Below are 24,069 nucleotides of genomic sequence, written 5' to 3' on the forward strand. Positions count from 1 at the left end.
TAGAAAATACTTAATATTTAGCTAAATTTCTGAGTATTTTGACAAAGCCCTTCACTTTCCTAATTAGCTTCTTTTGGCTGCCCATCAGCCTATTGATGTACTTCCTATAATGTATTATCTAGTATTTAATGGACATTCAAATTAAAGTCCAACCTGGGCAGACTACTATCAGATTATTATCTTCTTTGAACTGGAAACTGTCTCTTACCCAGTCTAACATTTCAATAGATTTTTTTTTTTTGGCTCTCATATTACATAGTTAACACATATTTAGTTTAGAGTTCACTAGAATTCCCAGATTTTTAAAAGATGGACTAGTTCCATGACTTTCATATGGCATGTTAAATTTCTTCATGTGTTCATTTTCCAAACCATCTCATCTCCCTGCATCATTGGAGAACTTTCAGTAAAGACCTTGTGCCTTGAAGCATTATGTAAATACAGCCTTGTTACACAGAGAGGCATCTGAGAATATGCAAAATTGGGAAGCTAGACTTGTTCATCCCACATAAATTCCTCACATCTTCCATGTGAACTGGTATCTACAGTTACCATCTTCAGCCCTCAGGACAAATACTTCAGCGAAGATCAGCTAAATAAGTTAGAGCAAAAGAAGCTATATAAAGGATCTTAAAGATTTCGTCTCCAGATTTGAGGAATCTGAAGAGTAACAGACTTCAACAATGGCCTATACCTTGTCAGCTTCACTTTATTTTGGATATGCAGACTCTCTGTGTCTGGCATTCATCTATTCCAGTGAAAAGACGTATGACTTCTGGAAAGCAGGAAATAAAAGCTAAATTAAGATAATTTTCCATATCCAATTTGTTAATGGTTCATCTCATATCTTCACTGAATGTGATCTAGTTCTAAACACAAGTGCTCAAGTGTGCCATAAACTACCTCAGAAATCACGAAACCTTCTACCATGTGAAACCTCCATAAATACTCTTGTGATGCCCTCATAGGAAGAGTTAGAATACAAAAATTTCTTAATACTGGGGGAAAACCTATTTACCTCATGTGAATAGGCTTTTAAACATACAGTGAGTCCAGATTTAGGTTTTTTTCCTTTATTAATTGTTTTTTTCCAGTATATATGTATATTAACTTTTAAAAGATACATTTCTTTATGAATCATGTTGGCAGAGAAAAATCAGAGCAAAAGGGAAAAACCATGAGAGAGAGAAAAAAAAGCAACAGAAAAAAAGAAGTGAACATAGCCATGTGTTGATTTACATTCAGTCTCCTTGATTCTCTTTCTGGGTGCACATGGTGTTTTTTAGTCAAAGTTTATTGGGATTGTCTTGGATCATTGAACCACTGAGAAGAAGCAAGTCTTTCTTAGCTGATCATTGTTCAATCTTGCTGTTACTGTGTACAATATATTCCTAATTGTGCTTATTTTGTTCAACATCAGTTCAATGCAAATCTTTTCAAGCCTTCTTAAAATCAGCTTATTCATCATTTTTTATAGGACAATAATATTCTATTACCCTCATATACCACAACTTATTCAACCATTCCCCAATTTAGGGCCATCTACTCATTTTCCAATTCTTTGCTACCACAAAAAGAGCTGCTACAAACATTTTTGCACATGTAGGTCCTTTTCCCTCCTTTATGATTTCCTTGGCATGCAGACCCAGTGGTACCACTGCTGGATCACAGTTTTATTGCCTTTTGACATAGTTCCAAATTGCTCTCTAGAATGGTTGGATCATTTCACAACTCCACCAACAATGCCTTAGTATCCCAGTTTTCCCACATCCCTTCCTGTTAGAATCCTTATAAGCTGTTAAGTCATTAGAATTAATAGAGACAATAATTATCTAATTTAGCATGGTTCAGTATGATTGATCTGATCTTACAAGGAGATGTTAGGGGCCAGAACTTGAAACAAAGTACTAAATGGAACTGATAGAAACAATGCTTGTGTTCACACCTTTAGAGAGCTCATATAAGCAAGAAGCTCTCAGGACTAGACACGGAACACTCTGGGAGATACAGAAGCCCACAAGCCCACTCTTGGAGGTGGAGTCAGAATCATTCAATCTTCCACCTTGGTGCTAGCTGGAGACATTTGGAAGAAGAGAAGCCAAAGCTGGCAGAGGCAAAAGATTAGCGGCAAGAGCGCTTGGAACCAAGAAGAGATAGGCCTCTAAGAAAGCTAACCAGGCCCCAGGAAGAAGATTCAGAAACCGGAGATAATAAAGGATTTGAACTTTTCACATCTGGCTGTATTTGGAGTGATTATTACTTGGAACGGAAACTAAGGCTGCCTCCAGAAAACCTCCCCGAGAAACCTGCTCCCAGAGAGAACCATCACATATTATATAAGAGAATACCACATCCTTCAACATTTATCATTATTTTTTCCTGTCATCATTAGCCAATCTGAGATGTGTAAGCTGGTATTTTATTGTTTTAATTTGCATTTCTCTAATCAATAGTGATTTAGAACTTTTTTTTTCATATGACTATACATGGCTTTAATTTCTCGTCTGAAAATTGTTCATATCCTTTGACCATTTATCAATTGGGGAATGATTTGTACTCTTATAAATTTGACACAGTTCTTTATATATTTTAGAAATATCAGAAAAACTGGCTGTAAAATTTTTTCCCAGTTTCATACTTCCCTTTTAATCTTGTGTTGGTTTTGTTAGTGCAAAAACTTTTTACATTAATGTAATCAACATTATCCATTTTGCGTTACACAGTGTTCTCTAGTTTTTTGGTGATAAATTCCTCCCTTCTCCAGAGATCTGATAGGTAAATTATCCCTTGCTCTCTTAATTTGCTTATGGTATCATCCTTTACATCCAAAACATGTATCCATTTTGACCTTATTTTGGCATGGAGTGTGTGATGTAGGTCTATGTTGAGTTTCTGACATTTTCCAAGCAATTTTTTTTGTGAAATATTGAGTTCTTATTCTAGAAGCTGGAGTTAGGGAGTTTATTAAATACTAGATTGCTATAGTCATTGATTATTGTGTCATATGTATCTAACATATTCCACTGATTCACCACTCTATTTCTTAGCCAGTACCAAATGGTTTTGATCACTACTATTTTATAATAGTTTTAGGTCTGGTAGTGCTAGATCACCATCCTTTATATTTTTTTTTCGTTAATTACCTTGGTATTCTTGACCAAGATGTTCTTCCAGATGAATTTTGCTATTATTTTTTCTAGCTCTAGAAAATATTTTTTGGCAGTTTGCTTGTTATGGCACTGAACAAATAAATCAGTTTCGATAGATGATAGTTAATCATACTAGCTCAGCCTATATGTGAACAATTAATATTTTCCCAATTGTTTAAATTTGACTTTATTTGTGTGAGAAGTATTTTATAGTTGTGTTCATATGATTCCTGGGTTTGTGTTGGCAGGTAAACATCCAAATATTTTATTTTGTTTACAATTATTTTAAATGAAATTTCTCTTTCTATCTCTTGCTGCTGGGCTTTGTCAGCAGTATATAGAAATGTTGATGATTTGTGTGGTTTTTTAATGTTTTGCAACTTTGCTAAAACTGTTATTGTTTCAGGTAGGTTTTTTGATGATTTTCTAGGATTCTGTATCATCTGTAAAGAGTGATAGTTTTATCTCTTCATTGCCTATTCTAATTCCTTTAATTTCTTTTTCTTTTCTTATTGCTAAAGCCAACATTCCTAGTACAATATTGAATAACAATGGTGATAATGTCATCCTTTTTTCACTTCTGATCTTATTTGGAATGTGTCCAGTTTTTTTCCATTACAAATAATGCTTGTCATTGGTTTTAGATAGATACTGCTTATTATTTTAAGGAAAACTCCCTTTATTCCTATGCTCTCTACTGTTTTTAGTAGGATTGGGTGCTGTGTTTTGTCAAAAGCTTTTTCTCTTTTTTTCTTTTTCCATTCTTTAATTTAAAAAAATAGCATTTTTATTTTCAAAATATACGCAAAGATCACTTTCAACATTCACCTTTGCACAATGTTGTGTACCAATTTTTTCTCCCTTCTTTTCCCAACCTCTCTCCTAGACAGCAAGCAATCCAATATATGTTAAACATGTACAATTCTTCTATATATAGTTCCACATTTATCATGCTGCACAAGAAAAATCACATCAAAAAGAAGAAAAAATAACAAAGAAACCAAAAGCAAGGAAACAATAACTAAAAGGTGAAAATGCTGTGTTATAATCCACATTCAGTTCCAATAATTTTTTTTCTGGCTCTCTCCATCACAAATCTATTGGAATTGACCTGAAATATTGCATTGTTGAAAAGAGCCACATCCATCAGAGTTGATCATCACATAATCTTGTTGTTGCTGTGTACCATGTTCTCTTTGTTCTATTTACTTCACTTAGCATCACTTTATGTAAGTCTCTCCAGGTCTTTCTGAAATCATTTTGCTGATCATTTCCTATAGAACAATAATATTCTCTGACATTCGTATACCATAGTTAGCTGTTTCCCAACTGATGGGCATTCGCTCAGTTTCCAGTTCTTTGTCACTAAAAATAGTTGCTACAAACATTATCAAAAGCTTTTTCTGCATCTCTTGAGATTATCATTTGAAATGGTCAATTGTGGCAATAGTTTTCTTGATATTGAACCAGCCCTACATTCCTGGTATAAATTCTACTTGGCCATAGCATATTATCCTGTTGATAAGTTGTTTAGCTAATGTTTTATTTAAAATTTTCACCTCTATATTCATTAGGCAGATTGGTTTGTTACTTGCTTTCTCTGTTTTGGTTCTTTCCAGATTTAGGTTTGAGTTTGTGGTTGTCAGATTCTATGTGAGAATTTTTTCCCCTAGTTGAGCCATCATATTATGTCATAGTTTTGCAGAATTTCAGAACTGACCTCAGTGAACATTTAACTTGATCCATTCTTGAATAGGAATTGGTCCTTACTTAAATAGGAATCCTCTCTATGATAAATCTACATTTAATCTATCTAGCCTTCATTGGATAACCTCTACTGAGGGAGAATCAACTACTGCCCAATGAAAACCTGGGGTTTCACTTAGAAATGACTTTAAATATTTGGAAATTATTCTTTATGTTCTAACTTTTAAATTAGAAGAGAAAAGCAGACAGATTGCTTCCAAGGTAAAAAAAAAAAAAAAGAAGAAGTGTTAAGTAGAATAATAAAAACAATTATGATTTGTTATTCATAAAGAAACAAGTTATTACAAATTCTGCCCACTATTCTTGGTCCTAACATTTGGGGCCCAGTAGTATAATTTCAATACTCTTATATGTGAAAGTTCTTTGAAATTAAAGACAGTTATCATCTTCCCTTGTCCTACCTTCATGTTTTATAATATGTAAGTGAAATATCTACAGTTCCTTGACCTGACAATCAAGTTGCATGTTTTAGCTTCCTTACAATGTGAGTCATCTTCTCTTGCATATAGTCAATGTTCTTTCAAAAATGTACACCGGAATTTGATGACGTCAGCATCATCCTCCATTATGGATAATGTGGAAAAAATTGATCTCATTAGTATTTTTTCTTCTATGCCACCCTTTTTGCACATACTTCTTCTTATAGCTCTTGGTGAACTAGGCAAGAAAGGTTTTCTTTAAATCTTAGGAATGGACTCATTGGGTTAGTGAAGCTTAGACTGTTGGCCTCATACTCTTTAAGAATTACAACTTGTTTATGAAGGATACCCAGAAGTACCTGAGAAACCCAGAACCATTTCCATTTAATAATAGATTCTTCTTGTGGCCTAGTCATTTGTTAGTAACCATATTGTATTGCCCAATTTATAATGAGCAATTCTGGACAAAGGGTGATAGTTGTAGGACCCTGTGTTATCCATTCAATAGTGAATAGGATCCAATAACATGTATGTAACTATTTTCCAGAAGTGGTAAAGGAGATAGCCATTTTGTGACGTTTGTGACTCCCAAAGCCTAGTAGTCATTGATCAAATCAAAAGTGCCTACAAAAGATTTCATCCAATATGATCTTTATGGACAAAAACCTTTGAAAAGATGGACCCCACTAAGTGCTCAGGGGGAAAGACTGCTGGATGTCCTGGTTTAGATTTTCTAAGGCTGCAACTAAACCTGAGCTCCTCTCAAAAGAGAAATACTTATGAATTATTCCATAAAAGTGAGGCTATCAGGACACCTACATTCTCCAAAACCCAAAGAAGTCAATAAATCCATGGGATTTTTAGATTGTGAGAAAATGTCACTTATTTTGGACAGTATCTGGAATTATCTGAATTCTCCTAATTCACTATATTATGCAAAACTTGACTGAGAGCAAAACTAGATTTATTATTTATTGTTACCAATGATCTCTTAATTGCCATCACTGTTGATCTTTTCTCATTCCTAATCCTTCTCAATCTTTGCCTATTTGCAAAAATTTTGCAAAAAAAAAGTTTTTGACACTTATCTGAAAACATAATTCTGACTATGTCATTAGCCATTAGTGAGTAAACTCTAGTAGCTTTCTATTATGTCCATGATCTGTTCTTCAAATCCCTTAATATGCTCCATCCCCTCCCCACTTACCCTGACACCTTTTTAACCTTCTTACATCTTAGCTGCCCCTATGATATAGTGACACTGGCCTCTTTGCCAACTCTAGACATTTTTACTTGTTGTCCTTTCCTGGAGTGCTCTTCCTCTTATCTTTGCCACCTATCTTTCCTCGAGTCCCAGCTAACATCTGACCTTTTAGAAAGCTTTTCTTAAAATTCCATAATCATGGTTCCTTCCTTCTGTTGACTTCACTAAAATTCATTTCACTCACATGTCAAGATAACACCTTTGTAATGTCATTGGTCTTCTTCAAGAATGAAGAATAGCCAATCTAGAATTTAACAACTCAGATTCCCAGAACTTAACACAGTCCCTGGCACATAGCAGACATATACTAAATATTTCTTGGCTATTGATTGACTAGATATTCTCTCCTCTGAGATTTTGTGACATTATTCTGTTATAATCTAATTATCTGGCCATTCATTCTGAATCACCTTTGTTCTTTCATCATCATATCACATTCCTTAACTGTGATTAAGCGAGTATCCTTTTCTTTTCCTTCTAATATTCTCCCTCTTTCCTTCTGCTTCCTTTCTTCCCTCCTCCCTTCTTTCTTTCTTTCTCTCTCTGCCCCTTTCTTCTCTTCTTTGCCTGCTGTCTTTTTTCCTAACCTAATTAGCTCCCATGGGTTTAACCATCATTTCTATGCACATGACTCTCAAATATATATATTTAGTGACAATCTCTCCCTGAACTTCAGTCCCATATCACCAATTGCCCTTTGGATATTTCAAACTGGATGTCCTGGAGACATCTCAAACTCAATGTATCTAAAACTAAACTCATTATCTTCCTTTTTCCCAAACTCTGTCAAATTTCCCTATTTTTGTCAGGTCACCACCCTCTTTCTAGTGTCTCAGATTTGTAATCTCAGCATTATCATGAACTCCCCTCTCCTCTCACTCTGCATATCCAATAAACTGCCAAATCTTGTCCTTTATACTGTTTTATTTCTTGCCTACTTCCTTCTCTCCTTTTACTCAACTACCATCTTAGTTCAGGCCTTCATCACCTTTCACATTGATTAACAGAAGAACCTCTGAATAGGGCTCTCTATCTCAAGTCTCTCTACATTGCAGTCCATCTTACTTTTGCTATCAAAATAATTTTCCTTAAGTATGAATCTAATCCTATGATTTCCCTATTCATTCATTCATTAGTAGCTTTAGGATAAAATAACAACTCTTGAGTTTAGTTTTTAAAAGTTCTCCATCACCTGGCAACCTATTTGTCCAGCTTTATTGTATATCATCCCCCCTCCCATACTTTATAGTCTAACCAAAGTGGCCTCTTGTGTTCTTCACACAGAATACTCCAGCTCCTCTCTCAGTATCCATCCTCCAAGCCTAGAATGCTTCCACCAGAGTTCCTCTTTCCCCTTCAGATGTACCTCAGCCACCATCTTCTGTATTTCCTGGTCCCTGGCCACTAGCACTTTCCCTCCCAAATAACCTCATATGTATCTCCTTTCTGCTTATTCACTTTATATATACTATGCATACATTTATATGTCCTTGTTGTCTCCCACTTTAGGTTGTAATCTCCTTGTAAATAGGGATCTTTTAATGATTTGTACTTGCAATCACAGTACCTAGCATAGAGTCTCTGAATGTTTGTTGAATGATTGATTTTTCACCCTTTCCCTGCCAAATGCATCCCATTCCACACCACCATGCAGCCTCATTTGAATAGGAGAAGGTTATATTATCAGCTTGGTGTGGGTACCAGTGCCCTCACAAAGGGCTACCTCATTCAGTTCTGTGCCTGCCACATGGTGGTAGGATGAGGAAGAATTCAGGTGCCTGGTGAATGATGGTGAAGTATATTGGATTCTTTGCAATGAAAGGGAACCACTTCTCACTATTTTCAGTCACAGGAGAGATGAAAAACAAAGTAGATAATTCTACACCACTCACTTGGGGTCTGTGGCTACATGTCCCACCACATTAATGAGGGCAGAAATAGCTATAGAGATGGATAACTACTTTTGTCTCTCTGTAATCCACAGGACTTATTTGTCTTCCTCACTAGTGCAGGGTTGTTATAAGGGGAGTTGGTATAGCAAATTACCTTTGTAGTTAGTGGTACACTGGAGAAAGTGCTAAACCCAGAATGAGGAAAGCTTGAGTTTAAATCCAGCCTCAAGCACTTCCTAGCTATGAGACCCTAGGCAAGTCAATTTAACCTGTTTGTCTCAGTTTTCTCATCTGTAAAATGAAGATAATAATAATATCGATCTCAAAAGCCTTTCTTGAGGATCAGATGAGATGATTTTTAAAAACTTGTTTAGAATCTGGCACAAAGTAAGCTTTATATAAATGCTTATTCTTTTTGCCTCTCCTCTTTCATCTACATCATTAGGAAGGAATATATTTTTTCTAGTAAGTCTGAGACATGATATTAACTACACAAGATGGCTTGTAATTCCCAAGATTACCATATTCAGTTTTATAGAAATTATACAGAAAGACATATGGTGAGCAAAAATATGATAACTTATTAGTATTGTCATATCTGTCAAGTGTGAAGAAATGTTCATGGTCTGGTTTTTCTTTTTCCTTTGAGCAATAGGAAAGTCATGTCTATGATTCAAGTGAGCCTTTTGGACCAATCAAATCTTACAGACAGCTTCCCTTTTAGGAAAGAAAACAAAAATAGAAATTAGTGCCCCCCACCCTACCTCAATGTGGCAGGGCTTTAGATAATCAGAAAATTCCTCAGTGATTTATACCTTAGATTACTGGACCAATCAAGTCACTGGAACCATTTCCTTGTCTTTTTGAGAAAAAAAAAGTAACCTAATCTACTTGGCAGGGATCCTGTAGATATTATTATCATAACCTATATGTAGCTAGAACATATTGAGAGGCACTGACAAAACTTATAAATTGCATACAAGACATGAAAATCTCATCTGACATACAGGGGCAGGATAAATGCATTGATACCACAGGAAAAAAAATAGTGGAGCCAAAGAAGCAGCTCAGAAAACAATGCTATGTCCTCCTTCACCCCAGCCTCTTATCCCTACAACAATAAGAGGTGGTCTACAACAAATTGTCCCCTCTGTCATCACCACTTTATCACTTATTTAAATCTTACACTCACTGTTGGTTCCTTCCATACACCTACAAAAACCATACCTATCTTTCCTCTATTCTCAAAACACATTCATTTGATTGGTGACCAAACGCCCTACAAAGACTATAGATGATGTGTGCTGCCATGTCTTGTCCTTTCATTTTCTTCTTAACTTCATATAGTCTGGCTTGTGATCTCATCATTCCATCAAAACTGTTCTCTTCAAAATTACCCATAAATTTTTTTTCAGGACACTTGGGGTTAAGTGACTTGCCCAGGGTCACACAGCTAGGAAGTGTTAAGTGTTTGAGGTCAGATTTGAACTCAGGTCCTCTTGATTTCAGAGCCAGTGCTCTATCCACTTCAGTATTTAGATGACCCCCATAATTTCTAAATGGTCAATCTAATGGTCTTTTCTCAGTCCTCATTCTTCTTGACCTCTTTGCAGCTTTTGACATTGCTGATCATCCTCTCCTCTTCTCTTTGATAGTCTTTTTTTCCCTAGGTTTTAGGGTGCTTACTCTCTCCTGCTTTTCTTCCTACCTACCTGACCATTCCTCAGTTTTCTTTGCTGGATCTTCATCCAGATTACAGCCTCTAACTGTAGGTGTCTCACAGGATTCTGGGTCCTCTTTTTCTTTTTTACTACTTAATTTGGTGATCTCATTAGCTGCTGTGGTTTTAGTTACCATCTCTATACTGATGATTCTTAAATTTACATATTATGTCCTAATCTTTTTGCTGGACTCCAATATTGCATTTCCAATTGCTTTTCAGAAATACCAAATGGAATATTCAATAGACATCTTATATGCAACAGATTGAAAATCGAATGCATTATCTTTCTCCTAAAACCTCTCTGTCTTCTACCTTTCCTATTATTGTAGAGGGCAATACCATCATCCCATTCTCTAAGGTTTGCAATTGCGGTATCATCCTCAACTCCTTGCTATATCTCTCCTACCTCATATCTAATCTGTTGTCAAGACCTACCAATTTCATTTTTGCAACTTTTCTCATGTATGTACCCTTCTTTTCTCTGCCATTGCCATCACTCTCCTCATGCCTAGACTATTGCATTAACCTGCTGGTAGGTCTGTGTATCTCAAGTCTTTCCCCCTTCCAATGAGTCTCCATTTAGCCCTTTCCTTGCCATTCTCTTACTCAGTAAATTCCAGTGGGTCCCTATCACTCATAGGATCAAATCTCAGGCATTCAAAACCCTTCTTAATCAACCCCTTTTTGCCATCTTCCTTCACTTCACCTCTTCAAGAACATTCCCCTCTTTCCAGTCTTCTTATACTTTACACCCCACCATGTATTCTTTGAGACAATGACACTGGTCTCCTAGCCATGTTATGAATAAGATGCTTTAGTTCTAGACTCCAGGCATTTTTTCTGGCTGTCTTCCATTTTTATGAAAAACTCCTTCCTCAGCTTCATCTGCAGGTTTCCCTGGCTTTCTTCAAGTTTCAATTTAAATCCTACAGATGGCCTTCCTTAAACCCCTCTTAATTTTAGTGCCTTCCCTCTTTTTAGAATCTCCTATTTATCCTGTATATAACTAACTTGTACATATATTTACTTTTTGTCCCCCATTAGATTGTGAGCTCTTTGAAGGCAAGGACTGTTTTCTCCCCTCTTTTTTAATCCCCAGCACTTAGCAGAATGTTTGGCACATAGTTGGTGCTTGATAAATATTTATGAACTAAGTGATTTAACGTGAAAAATATTTTGAAACTGCATACAAAAAAATATGGATATAAATGATTGACCTAAGATGTTGAACTTTATAATTACTAGTGCCCCTACATATAACATATAATGGAATAAAATTCCATTATTTTATTTTAAGAACTTATTCACAAAGCTGCCAATCTTAAAACCAAATGATTCTCTGTAAATAGAAAAAAATGTACAGAACTTCAACAAAGGGAATTTTAAAATTCAACTCACCTAGTCATATCACCTTCAAACTTCTAAACTGAAGTGATTTAAAAAAAATCCTTCAAACTTTCAGAAAAAGAAAGAAAACATATATCAAAAAACACAAATCAGTCTCTTACCCAATATCTTCGAAAAAGTCAGAAAAGACAGAAGACAATGGAATAGAGCATGTATAAATTTTAAAAACATGGGCTCACATCCTATAATCGTTTATCCAGCTGACCTAAGTATTCTGTTTGAAGATAAAAGATAGACATTTAAAAACCAAGACGACATCAAAGAATTCACAGAGAAAAAGTCAACAGCCACAAAGATCCTTTCAAAAAGAGCTGGAGTTATGCCCGAGAGAGATAAGTTCTTAACACTTACCAGAACAATGGGTGCCTGAAATCAGAAAATAGTCATATCTGAAATCTTACTGTAAGAGGCACATGCCACCAAAAAGGCAGAATAAAATAAAGTATTGATTCAAATATCGAATGTTATAGTTTGGATTTTTTTAAGAGATGCATAGAGTGGAAAGTTAAAAAATATTTAAGTGCACAATGAAAAAGATGTTTGCGATTAATAGAGGAAACAGAAAGATAACAAAAAAAAGGTGGAGAGGGAGAGGGAGTTGGTAATTTCAAAGGGAAAAAAATCCTATCTTTGTCAAATGTAGGGTAAATCCTTAACAAAAATTACAACGATTTCACTGTAAAATAGAGGTCTTTTATTGACTTTTATAAAGCCAGGGCGGTGGGGGAGGGAATAATCATTCATTAAGCACCAACTATGTGAAAAGCACTCTATTAAATGATTTAGAGCTATTATTCTCATTTGATCCTTAAACCAAATCTGCAAGATTAGATGCTATTATTATCTCCATTTTGTATTTGAAGAAACTGAGGCAGACACATATTAAGTAACTTGTCCAGGGTCACATACCTAGCAAATATCTGAGACTTGATTTGAACTTAGATCTTGCTGACTTCAAGCTTAGTGCTTTGTTGTACCACTGTTGGAATCCTTAAAAAGTGTTAACTCATTAGAATTGATAGAGACAATAATTATCTAATTTAGCATGGTTCAGTATGATTGATCTGATCCTATGAGGAGATGTTATGGGCCAGAACTTGAAACAAGGTACTAAGTGGAATTGAGGAGACAATGGTTAAATCTAGTTTAGCATTGATTTAATCATACAACAAATAATGGTTTCCCAGTGATATAATGATTGGTGTATACTCAGTGAACAGCATATAAGCAAGAAGCTCTCAGGGCCAAAGAGCACTCTGGGAGGAAGCCCACAAGCCCATTCTCAGAGGTGGAGTCAGATTCATTCCATCTTCCACCTTGGTGCTTGCTGGAGGCTGAACGACTGGAAGGAGAAAATAAACGTTTGAACTTTTATCACTTGGCTGTGTTTGGAGTGATTATTACTTGGAACTGAAACTAAGGCTGCCTCCAGAAAACCTCCCCAAGAAACTTGCTCCCAGAGTGAACCATCCTATATTATAAAAAAGAAGAGAACACCACATACCACCTTAGGGAAATTTGGTTATATAAGCACTGATAATAGAATAGGTTAGGTTCACAAGACACAATAGTCAATGACTATAGTAATCTAATGTTTGATAAACCTAAATATCCCAATGTCTGGGATAAAACTCACTATTTGACAAAATTGTTGGGAAAATTGGAAATTAGTATGGCAAAAACTAGGCATTGACCTACATCTAACACCATATAGCAAGATAAGGTTGAAATGGATTCATGACTTAGACATAAAGAGTAATAGTATAAGCAAATTAGAAGAACAAAGGATAGTCTACCTCTCAAATCTGTGGAAAAGGAAGGAATTTGTGGCCAAAGAAGAACTAGAACACATTATGGATGTACAAAATGGATAATTTTGATTATATTTAGTAAAAAAAAGTTTTTGTATAAACAAAATCTATGCAGACAAGAGTAGAAGGAAGCAATAAATTGGCAAAAAAAATTTTACATTTAAGGGTTCTGATAAAAGCTTCTTTTCTATTTACTGACTCAGATTTATAAGAATTCAAGCCATTCTCCAATTGATAAGTAGTCAAATGATATGAACACACAATTTTCAGATGAAGAAATTGAAACCATTTCTATTCATATGAAAAGGTACTATAAATCACTGTTGATCAGAGAAATACAAATTAAGACAACTGTGAGGTATGACTACACACTTCTCAGATTGGCTAAGATGACAGGAAAAGATAATGATGAATGTTGGAATGTATGTGAGATTGATCTAACCATTCTAGAGAGCAATTTGGAACTATGCCTAAAAGGCTAACAAAACTGTGATCCAGTAGTGTTTCTGCTGGGCTTATATGCCAAAGAGATCTTAAAGGAGGGAAAGGGATCTGTATGTATAAAAATGTTTCTGGCAGCCCTTTTTATAGTGGCCAGAAACTGGAAACTGAGTGGATGCCCATCAGTTAGAGAATGGCTGAATAAGCTGTATATGAATGCTATGGAATACTATTGTTCTGTAAGAAATGATCAGCAGGGTGATTTCAGAGAAGCCTGGAGAGACTTACATAAACTGTTGCTAAATGAAGTTAGTAGAATCAGGAGATCATTGTACCCAACAACAACAAGATTATATGATGATCACTCCTGAGAAACATAGCTCTTTTCAAAAATGAGATGATTCAGGCCAGTTCCAATGGTCTTGTGATGAAGAAAACCATCTGCACCCAGAGAAGGGGCTGTGGAAACTAAGTGTGGATCACAACATATTATTTTTCCTTTTTTATTGTTGTTTGCTTTCCTTTTGTTTTCCTTATTTTTTTTCTTTTTGATTTGATGTGTATAGAAGAATTGCACATTTTTAACATATAGTGGATTATTTTCTGTCTAGGTGGGGTGGGGAAGGGAGGGAAAAATTTTGGAGCAGAAAGTTTTGCAAAGGTGAATATTGAAAATTATCTATGCATATGCTTTGAAAATAAAAAAAAACTTTAATAAAAATAGTAATAGGAAATATATGTGGGTATTGATAATGAAATAAAACATTTTATATTCCATTCTAACTACATACAGACATTAAAAAAAATCAAGGTTGTGGGCAGCCAAGAAGGTAGAGAGTAGACAGGTTTCTGAGCTCTTCCTGACTTCTTTCAGATCAACACCAGATCAAGCCTTTGAATGGATTTTGAGTGACAGAACCCACAAATATCTGTGGTGTAGCAAATTTCCAGCAGAAAATATTTTGGAAGAATTTCAGGAAAGGTTAGTCTCTATTGGATAGGTGGGAGGTGGCTCACTATAGGCAAGGACCCAGGGCCGAGAGAACTTTGCACAGTGTGTGTGTGTATGTGTGTGTGTGTGGGAAATCTATTGGGAGGCTTGTAGCCAAAATACAGCAGCATTGGCTACTCTGTCCTTTTGGATAAGACCTTCAATGCAACTATAGAAGGCAAATAGTGAACCCCTGAATTTCAGTATAACAAGCAGGACTTGGCTACACCCATGCATCAGGGAAGGAAACCAAAAGCATTGGCCCTAGGGCAGCTGAAGCTGCTGTCACCTATAGAGGAAGCTTGGGATAATTTTACCAATGTCCTAAGAGCAAATTTCAATCTTTAAAATGAACAAAAAAGCAAAAAGAGCTCTGACCATTTCAAAAGATGATGTGAATTGGTCTCCAACTCTCTTGGAAGAATTCAAAAAGGATTTTAAAAGAGAGAAGAAAAATGTGAAAAGGAAATAAAAACTTTGCAAGAGAGTTTAGAAAAGTAAACAGAAATTATCTCAAGAAAATTCCTTAAAAATAGATTTGGCAAAATGGAAAAAAGAGAACTTCCTAAAAATTAGAATTGGGAAATCCAATGAACAAAACAACTCATTTAAAAATTTAATTGACCAAATTCAAAAGGTGGTAAAAAAATTAACTGAAGAAAATAATTCACTAAAAATTAGAATTGAACAAATTGAAGTGAATGACTCAGTGACACACAATCAGATAAAAAAAATAAAAAAAGAAAGAAAAAAATAGAAGAGAATTTAAAATACGTCATTAGAAAAACAACTAACCTGGAAAATAGATCCAGGAGAGATAGTCTAAGAATGATTGGACTACCTGAAAACCACGATGAAAAAAGGCCTAGATAACATCTTTCAAGAAATCATCCAGGAAAACTGTCTACTGTCCTAGAGGGTAAAATAGCCATTAAAAGAATCTATCAATCACCTCCTGTAAGAGACCCCAAATTGAAAACTCCAAGGAATATCATAGCTAAATTTTAGAATTATCAGATCAAGAAGAAAATACTGCAAGCAGCCTGAAGAAAACAATTCAGGAGCCACAATCAGGATTACCCAGGACCTAATAACTTTCATTTTGAAGGATCAAAGAGCCTGGAAAATGATATTCTAGAGAGCAAAGGAGCTTGGATTGCACCTAAGAATCAACTATCCTGTAAAATTAAGCATTATCTTTCTTTCTTTCTTTCTTTTTTAAATTTTAAATAACTTTTTATTGACAGAACCCATGGCAGGGTAATTTTTTACAGCATTATTGCTTGCACTCACTTCTGTTCTAATTTTTACCCTTCCTCCCTCCACCCCCTCTCCCAGATGGCAAGCAGTCCTTTACATGTTAAATAGGTTACAGTATATCCTAGATACAATATATGCGTGCAGAACCAAACAGTTCTCTTGTTGCACAGGGAGAATTGGATTCAGAAGGTATAAATAACCCAGGAAGAAAAAAAAAATGCAGGCAGTTTATATTCATCTCCCACTGTTCTTTCTTTGGGTGTAGCTGCTTCTGTCCATCCTTGATCAATTGAAACTGAATTAGCTCTCTTTATTGAAGAAATCCACTTCCATCAGAATACATTCTCAAATAGTATCGTTGTTGAGGTATATAATGATCTCCTGGTTCTGCTCCTTTCACTTAGCATCAGTTCATGTAAGTCTCGCCAGTCCTCTGCTGGTCATTTCTTACAGAACAATAATATTCCATAATGTTCATATATCACAATTTATTCAACCATTCTCCAATTGACGGGCATCCATTCATTTTTCGGCTTCTAGCAACTACAAACAGGGCAAGCATTATCTTTCAGAGAAAAAGATGAACTTTCAATGAAATAGGGGATTTTCATTTATTTTTGATGAAAACACCAGAGCTGAACAGAAAATTTGATTAAAAAAAACACTCACATTATGGTTGTTCAATTGAATTGGATTTGTTACACATAAAGTTGGATGAAATAGTCATCAAAGATATACATCACTGTTATAAAAGAGTTACAAATGGAACTGGTATTCTTTATTGATGGAGAAATTATTCCGAAATCTTTCTTTGTGGAAGACATAGTTCCATTCATTACAAAAAGCATCAGAATTATTGTCTCCTAAACTCCATGATCATTTATAAGAATTAATACTTATAATTCATGTAGGCCAAAAAACGAAAGATACAAAGATAACAGAAAAGGAAAATGATAACTGTTGATAAGATGTGGGAAAATAGGTACAACAAAACACTGTTGGTGGAGCTATGACTGTTCAATTATTCTGGAGAACAATTTGGAACTATATCCCCAAACCTATTAAAATGTACATACTCTTTGACTCAGCAATAAATAGTGCTACTAGGTCCATACCCCAAAGAGATCAAAGAAAAAAGAAAAGGACTTTTATGTACAATAATATTTTAATAGTAGAATTTTTTGTGGTGGCAAAGAATTGTAAACTAAAGGCATGTACTAATATCAATTGGGAAATGGTTGAACAAGTTTGATATATGAATGTGATGGAATACTATTGTATTCCTTGAGAAATGGAATTCATGAAAATTGAAGGGGATAGTTTCAGAAAACTTGGGAATATTTGTACAAATGTATGCAAAGTGAAGTGAGCTAAATTAAGAGAACAATTTACACAATAAGAGAAATATTGTAAAGATAATTAACTTTGAAAGACTTAGTAACTCTGATCAATACGATGTCCCACCCCAATACCATTGGACTTAAGATGAAAAATTCTATCTATCTTCAGAAAGAGAACTGATAGATTCAGATTTGATTAAAGATCAGTTTTTCTTTCTTCCCTTCTTTCTTTCTTTCCTCCCTCCCTCCCTTTTTTCCTTCCTTTTTCTTCCTTCTCTCCTTCCCTTCTTTTATTTGTTCATTCATTCATTCCTTTCTTCCTTTTTCTTCTTTTCTTCCTTCTCCTTTCCTTCTCCCCACTTTTTCTATCCTTTCTTTCTTCCTATCCTCCCTCTCCTTTCCTTCCATCCTTCCTTCTTTCCTTCTTTAACATGATTTATGTGAAAATTGGTTTTGCATGACCATATTTGTAATAGGTTTTGTATTTCTTGCCTTCTCAGTAAGTGGCAGAGAACTTGAGGATTTATGCCTAGTTTCTTTTAAAGAAAAAAGAAAGAAAAGGAGGTTGGCTTGAATATATAGTAAGAATGAAAAATAGCTAATGGACAGTCTATGTGCTTCCTGGCTATCTACTCAACCTTAAGAAATATAGACAAAGGTCCTCAGTGCATTGAGAAGACCTCTGTGGAAGACTGGTAGGAAAACATGGGCAAAAGTTACAGAGAAATGAGTTATGGATAGGTTATCATTTGCATGATTGCAGGAAATAATTGCATCTGCATGCATATCATTTGCATGATTGGTGACACCACAGGTCCATCAAAGAATGAAAGCATTTTGTAAATATCTGGCCTCCAGAATTTCTAATGAACTGTTTAGGGTACAACATATAATCACCATAGAATAAATAGGCAAGAATATAAATAATTTGCAAAGGAGAAAGAACTGCTAATTATAAACCATCTACAATTGTCCAAGTTCTCTGATAATAGTGAAATAATTTCAATTAAATGTTATATCCATCTAATTGACAAAACAAATTTAAGGTGGAAAAATTTAAATGTTTCAGAAGATATGGGTGAGTAGGTATACCATTAAACCTATGGCAGGATTTCAAATTATTACAATCTCCATGGAGAATGATCTGTCACCACATGGAACAAAAGTTATTTGGTAATTCTTGCTGTGTTGGCTTTCTTTCTTCTATTTCCCCCTGTTTTCTTTTGAGATAGAAGATTTTGGAAAAAAAATTGAGGCTCTATGTTTCTAAATGTTAACACTTTTTTTCTGAAACTATAGAGATCCATTCTTGGACTGGACTAGTATCTACAGAAGCTTTCCTTCTACCTTTTCCTTTCATGTGACTTTTAATCCTTTACTTACCACAATAAAAAAAAAAAATCCATCACTCTAAGAAAAAAAAAAAAAACACAGCAAAACTTGTCTAGTTTAAACCTCAGATGACAAATGTGAAGGCTGTTTCTGGGCCTGTGTTTCTCTATAAGGTAGGACCTGCCTGATCTTGGGATCTGTCGCATTAGCCTTCAGGAACCCAAGCATCTTAATAATATAATAAAAAACCATGAAAGACCCCCCAGTGCTAAAATATTCATAGCTGCCTTTTTCATAACAAAAAATTCAGATCAATCAGTATATCCAGTGATTGGGAATGGCTGAACAAATTGGAGTCTGTTAATGTAAAGGAATATAACTATGCAATTTAAAATGACAAAGAGAAAGCACTTAAGAAGCCTGCTAAAACTTCTGGGGAATAATCTAAAATGAATTGTTTGCTGACCAGCTGAAACCCTTCTGAGTGAGTGAATAGAGTGGAGGTGTTGCCTAAAGGAAATCATACCCCTGGTGATAATTGACCAAAAGAATTAGGAAAAAGGATGACTCTGCTCACGTAAAAATAGGGGCCATTAAAGAGGGAATAGCTAGTTTTCTGCTAACCTGAGCATATTTCCAAGACGCTCTTGTTGAATTTGTTAAATTTATAATTTAAAAAGTTATTTAAAAAATTTTTTCCCCTAAGGAAGTATCTAAAAAGAGAAATTTCTTATTCTTTTTGTGAGAGGAACATACTTCATGAGTAACAATGGCAAGGACCTATAAGGATATTTTCAGGAAGGCCAAAGTCCAGAATAAGCAGAGCCTTGGGGGAAAAAATGATAAGGACAATTTAAAAAATATGTATGCAACTAAAATAACACAAAGTGACTAGGCTTACTACTTTGGGCATTTGGTACAATGTTGAAAAATAATAAGAAAAATAATAATAATAAGAATTTTAGACTTCTTTTTAACTGGAAAGTATTTAAAAAATTGAGCTAGGTTATTGTGCCTAGTTTTTAAAATAAATTCAAGACTCATGCAAGAGATAGAAGATAATAGGTGATATTTTCACAACTCTCTTTCGTCACAGAAGCAAGGATTTCAGAAGACAAAATCAAATTTTGGAAAATGATACCTGAGAATGCCCCAAATAATAAAATAGAAATCATCGTATATAAACAAATCTCAGAAAGGTAAATTGAGCATACCACAAATGAATTACCAAAGGTGATAGTCCTTGGAAGGATTCTTTTCCTGATGAATTTATAAGTGAATTTTATCATATATTTAAAGGGCAAAAATCTATACAAATTATTCTCCAAGTTAGGAAGAAGATGATTTACCAAACTTTTAAAAAATCTGATAAATATAACACCTAAGTTAGGAAGAAAAAAAAAAAAACAAAGAGAATTATAAACCAAGAAGACTAATTAATATTAATCTAATTATTTTAGTTAACATTTTAGAAGATTTAGTACTAAATTGAATTCATACATGGGATCTAACAATTCAGCATTAGGGAAATAATGGCATCTCTAATCAAATAGTGAAAACAAAAAGGATGTGATTATAACAATAGATTCAGAAAAAGCCATTAACTTTCAATACAAGCCCTCTGGAATTGTTTGGTCATTGCATTAATCATAATTCTTTCAAAGTTGTTTTTACAATACTGTTATTATATAACCTGTTCTCTTTCAAAATTGTCTTTATGATACTATTCTTATATTAACTATTCTCTTGGTTTTGCTTTTTTATACTGTTTCATATATGTTTTCCCAAGTTTCTCTAAAATCACCTTCTTGATCATTTCTTATAGCATGGTAGTATTTTTCTACATTCATATACCATAGTGTTCAGCCATATTACAATTGGTGAACACCCCTTTTAAGTTCTAGTTCTTTGCAAAAAATTTAAAAAAGTCATCATAAGTATTTTTGTACAGATAAGACCTTTTTTACTTGATTTAGAATTCTTTGGGGATATAGACCCAGAAGTCTTATTAATAAGTTGAGAAGTTGTCACAGTTTTGGGGCATAGTTCCAAATTGTTTTTCATCTTGGTCTATAATTCCCTTTGCACATTTTTTCTTTGACTTTCTATTTTGGCTGCAATGTTCCTGGAAACTTTCATTTTGGAGTTTATTGCAGTAGGAAAAAAACAATGAATTCTTTCTATTTCTTTTGGTTCCTGGTTAGATTGCTTTAAGATACTATCTACAGGGACAGCTATATGGTGCAGATTGACTTTGGAGTCAGGAGGACTTGAGTTCAAATCTAACCTCAGATCTTGGTCAAGTCACTTAATCCCAAGTGCTTCCTCTCCTAAAACAAAACAAAACAAAACAAAACAACTAAAATGATATCTTTTTTTTTTTTGGGGGGGGGGACTCCTTTCAGGTTGTCCAAGGATTCACAAATTTTTTCTCTTTAAGTTTCTAGATTAGTTGTTTTTAATATGAAGTATCTACTATGTCCTTTTATTCAGTCTTTTGCTTTGTTTTAATATTTCTCCTTGTCTCATGGAATCATTGGTTTCTATTTGTTTCTTTATAATTTTCAAAAGCCTATTGTTTGGGTAAAATTTTATACAACTTTTGTGGTAAAGCATGAGTTTTCTTTTTAAGCCTTTCCCCCATACCTTTCATTTGTTTTCCTTTTTTTTTTTTTTTTTTTTTTTTTTTTGCCTTTCTAGCACTCTCATTTCATTTATAAAATCATAGCTACTACTTGCCTTGTGTTCCTTGTTTTTGTCCATCACACAGCTTCAGGCTTTAACTGCTCTCTGGACTGCTGCCTTTAAGTATGGTGCAGGTGCCCAGGAACATCTTTGTTACTCCTAGGTACAAGTTCCTTGCTTAGAATGCTCTGGATATAAGGTCCCTGCTCTGGGCTATAAACAACAGAGATCTTAGTTGGCACCCATTCCTTCTGTGAAGCATCTTTGACTTCTTTTTGTTCTAATGCAAAACTTCAAGCTTTCCTTCATTTTTCTTTATCAGGCTCTACTCCTCCTTCCACTCTTACCTTGCTCCCAGTTTCTGAAGATCTTTTGTTTATCTCTGTAGTGGAGGCAGCCTTCGTTTCAGTTAAAAGTAATAATTACTCCAAATGCAGCCAGCTGATAAAAGGCAAATGTTTATTTTCTCCTTCCTTGGGCCTGGGTAGCTTTCTTAGAGGCCTCTCTCTCTGCTTGGTTCCAAGAGCTCCCTCCGAATGTCTCCAAATCTGAAGGTTTGTCTTTCAGCCTCCAGCCAGCACAAAGGTGGAAGTTGGAATGAATCTGTCTTGCCTCTGAGAGAGGGCTTCTGGCTCTCTCAGAGTGCTCCATGTCTGTCCCAGAATGCCTCTGTATCTGTCCCAGAGTGCTCTCTGGCCCTAAGAGCTTCTTGCTTATATGAACTCTCTAAAGGTGTGAACACAAGCATTGCTTCTATCAGTTCCACTTAGTACCTTGTCTCTTCTGGCCCATAACAAATCAGATCAATCGTACTGAACCATGCTAAATTAGATAATTATTGTCTCTATCAACTCTAATGACTTAACACTTTGTAAGGATTCCAACACCATAGGTTGATTTGAGTTGGGAAAATAATTCACTGTGATTTTTGTTTTCTTTTGCATTTTTTGATCTTGACTCAGCTTGGTACATTTTATAGATCTTTGTGGAGTAATTTGAGAGGACTTTGGGTAGTACTGGTCTCTCCTAGAGATGTGATTTCAATTCTGGTCCTCTAATTGTTGAAGGTACTTCTTTTTGAGTTAAATGGAGACATCATGGTACAATAGATACCACAGTGTAAGAGGATCTTTGTTTTTGTTTTTTTTTAAATTTAATAATTACTTTATATTGACAGAATCCATGCCAGGGTAATTTTTTTTTTACAACATTATCCCTTGCACTCGTTTCTGTTCTGATTTTTTTCCCCTCCCTCCCTCCACCCCCTCCCCTAGATGGCAAGCAGTCCTTTATATGTTGGATATGTTGCAGTATATCCTAGATACAATATATGTTTGCAGAACCGAACAGTTCTCTTGTTGCATAGGGAGAATTGGATTCAGAAGGTATAAATAACCCGGGAAGAAAAACAAAAATGCAGATAGTTCACATTCGTTTCCCAGTGTTCTTTCTTTGGGTGTAGCTGCTTTTGTCCTTCATTTATCAATTGAAACTCAGTTAGGTCTCTTTGTCAGAGAAATCCACTTCCATCAAAATGTGTCCTCATACAATATCGTTGTCGAAGTGTATAATGATCTCCTGGTTCTGCTCATTTCACTTAGCATCAGTTCATGTAGGTCTCTCCAAGCCTCTCTGTATTCATCCTGCTGGTCATTTCTTACAGAACAATAATATTCCATAATATTCATATACCACAATTTACCCAGCCATTCTCCAATTGATGGGCATCCATTCATTTTCCAGTTTCTAGCCACTACAAATAGGGCTGCTACAAATATTTTGGCACATATAGGTCCCTTTCCCTTCTTTAGTATTTCTTTGGGATATAAGCCCAATAAGAAACACTGCTGGATCAAAGGGTATGCACAATTTGATAATTTTTTGGGCATAATTCCAGATTGCTCTCCAGAATGGTTGGATTCGTTCACAATGTAAGAGGATCTTTGTTCAAATCCTGTTTCTGATATTCATTGGCTATGTGACCTTTGTCAAGTCAGGTTCCTCTCACCTACAGTTTCTATTTCCATATACAAGGAAAGGCAAGCAAGGTTGATCAGGAACATTCAAACAATTTTAAAACTCCCTTCCTCCCTTTGAAGAAATTATAGAACAGAAGGGGCAAATAACAGAAAAATGAGGTGTCAAAGTTCCTCTTTGAGTTGTTCTGCATACATCCTTAAATCTAGTGAAATTTTATCAATTTACAATCCAAATGAATTGTTTGAAGATTTATAAAGGTTATGAAAATGGAGTGGTTTATTCACAAATTTCAAAGCAAGTATAAGGAAGTATTTATACTTTATGAGGTATGAAGAGATTCCTCTATCAATGTTCAGTTACTGGCTGTCTAAAGGATTAGCCATATTGATGATAGCCTTTGAAAAGTCAACTAGTTCTTTTTATTTTAATTAAAGCTTTTTATTTTCAAAACATATGCATAGATAATTTTCAGCATTTACCCTTGCAAAACCTTGTGTTCCATTTTTTTCTCTTCCTTTCTCTGCCTCCTCCCCTAGATGTCAAGTAATCCTATATATCTATAAATCAGATCAAAAAGGAAAAAAATGAAAAAGAAAACAAAGTGCAAG

The sequence above is a fragment of the Antechinus flavipes genome, chromosome 3 (genome assembly GCF_016432865.1).
Source record: "Antechinus flavipes isolate AdamAnt ecotype Samford, QLD, Australia chromosome 3, AdamAnt_v2, whole genome shotgun sequence".
NCBI lineage: Eukaryota > Metazoa > Chordata > Mammalia > Dasyuromorphia > Dasyuridae > Antechinus > Antechinus flavipes.